This window comes from Montipora capricornis, chromosome 10, assembly GCF_036669925.1.
Source record: "Montipora capricornis isolate CH-2021 chromosome 10, ASM3666992v2, whole genome shotgun sequence".
NCBI lineage: Eukaryota > Metazoa > Cnidaria > Anthozoa > Scleractinia > Acroporidae > Montipora > Montipora capricornis.
Window position 1 is genome coordinate 22,536,051 of NC_090892.1, and position 2,500 is coordinate 22,538,550.

At 36.3% G+C, this 2,500-nt stretch overlaps 1 protein-coding gene across 1 annotated transcript in view; it reads right to left on the reverse strand.

The window, feature by feature from the left end:
- Positions 1 to 1,052: 1,052 nt before the first annotated feature.
- LOC138022140 (uncharacterized) overlaps positions 1,053 to 2,500 on the reverse strand; it is a 2,284-nt gene continuing 836 nt past the window's right edge. The window contains exon 1 of the mRNA XM_068869170.1: positions 1,053 to 2,500. This exon is cut by the window's right edge and continues 836 nt beyond it. The gene's annotated coding sequence lies outside the window, so the exon portion shown is untranslated.

Sequence of the window (2,500 nt, forward strand, 5' to 3'; positions counted from 1 at the left end):
AACTATTCCCCTTCATTGCTCGGTTATGGATCACAGTATAACCACTTTTTCCGTCTTTCAAAGCAAATAATAAAGTGAATTTTCAATCGAAAGGTTCTAAAAATAATATGTTTGGGGCGATTTTAGAGAACAAATTAAATGGAAAACTGAGTTGATAAGAGGTTAGTGTAAGACGAAGACTGTGGAAAAAATCAAGCCCTGTTATGAGTACAAAACCTCAAAAGCCTCAACATCATTTTGGATCTGATTGGGCCTAAGGTTAGTATTAGAACAGCGTTTGGGTTGCTTCTGCAGTCTGCACTTTTATCCCTGGTATGCGACCCATATTTTACAGTTTCCGGTTTGATAAGATACTCTGAAGAGACAAAAATATTTTGGTAACAAGGACTAGATTCATGTGAATGGGCACCTAACAAACAAATGAAAGTACATCCTTAGGCCGACTGTCTATGGCCGGATTGCTAGCAGTGACTTGCAAAACAATATATTATTTTGACAAGAGTCAATAGGTGTCGTTGTCCATTTGGCACTAAGGATTTCCCAAGTAGCGAGCAAAATTGTCTGGCATTAGACAATAAAATCTGTGTCAATGAAAGGAGGGAAAAGTTCAACATAGGAAGTCATGAAGAAGATGCGACCCTCTGACTCTATTTTTCAAGTGAACTCTAGGTTTAATATGTCAAAAAATTGAGACGGCCATCCCAGATTTTGCTGAGATGTCAGGAAATTTCCTGATGCCTGTCTCAGGAAGACTAGGCCGAAGCAATTTAAAGGAATGTTAATGGTACTGAGCTTAACCTGTCACCGACTTTGTCCATAGCACAAATTTGAATTTTAAATGGGGGCAATGATCACTGGCCATTGCAGAATTTTGTTCCCCTCAACTTCTCAATATGTCTGCAACCATCCCAGTCTGTGATTTCCAGTTTTCAGTAACCTGGAAAATTTGTGACAGTCAGGAAACAAAGCAATACCAACCACTGAAGATTTTTCCACAAAAACTCTGTTTAAAATTAATTTATATAATAAGCACAATAACGCACACATTTTGATTGGTTCTCACCTAGATGTATTAGACAAGAGGCACATAGCTGACATCATCATCAAAAACTTACAGTTTTCTATTATATAAACCAAATAGATTCCATGTTGTGCACCTGCTCAATAATAACAGATCACAGAAGACATCAAAATGTGGTAAGAACATCAGTGATGGACAAGGTGATTTATTCTTACCACATTTTGACGTCATCTGTGATATATTACTGAACAGATGCACAGCAAAATAGAATCTATTGTGATTCTACATGAGACCTTCAGTTAGTGACAGGTTAGCGCATCATACCAACACAAAAAACATTGGAGCATAGAAACAAATGCACAATTCCCACGAGCAACAACTTCACAGTAGTTGATGACCAGGAGAACAGTACTTATTTGGAGAACACCAAATCCTTCTAGATTACCAGGTAGCGATATCAAATAGTTGTAATAGCAATTATGTAGCTCTGATTGTGCTTGCAATTGTCGTTCAAAACTAAAAGGCAAGACAAAAACAAAATGAAGCGTACTGTATGTAATCGACAAAGGATGCACACACTAATAATAAAGAAATATATACCTTAAAAGGATACTATAAAACTAATCATGCGCAAAACAATGAAAGTGACTTAACTACTTTGGTCAAGCTCCAATGGTACTTGAATAACAATAATACTTCACGTAGCAAAGATAGCAAATTTCCAGTAGCACAGAGCACAATCTCATAGTACCAACTAACCTAAAATGGACTTCAGCAAGTCTAAAGTAAGCTTGTTATCTGAACTATATTTGTTATGTAACAATTTTGCAATAATTGTAGCGTCCAAAAAACATGACCCTAAACAAACATCAACTAAATCACATTGATATCATAAACAATCAGCTGCCGATTAGTGAACTTAGATGGAAGGCAATAAAAATAGCGTTTCAAAAGTAACACTAATAGGAGGTTTTCACGTGATATGCTGGATGAAAACAAAAATGTTGGTGGACGAAAACAAAAGATCTCTTATTAGCCATCAGAAGTCATACACTTCTCTATATTTATTGGTGTCTCTACAAGTTGGTTGAAAACGTCCTATGTTGTTAACCTCAATGACTGTGTTCATGTTATTTTCAGTTAGGGTTTTCATAACATTTAACAAAGTTATAGTCTGACTGTAAAAATAACATGAACAAAAAGGTTAACTGTATTCTTGTGAATATGTCAGGCATGCATAGTCGTGAATGGACATTCTGATATCAGAAATGTTTATGAAAGTGGATCATGGATTTCATTTATACTAGTTGTCCTGGGCAAAAGTGGTCTTAGTGAGATTTCAGTGGGTAGCCCCTCATCCCTGTAAAATACAATGCAAAGGCTGTTTCTATCATGTACATTCTAAAGATCAAGTCCTGTCAATGCAAACCCCATTATTGGAAGAAGGAGGGCTAGAGAGTGTGAAAAAAGTTGGTCATG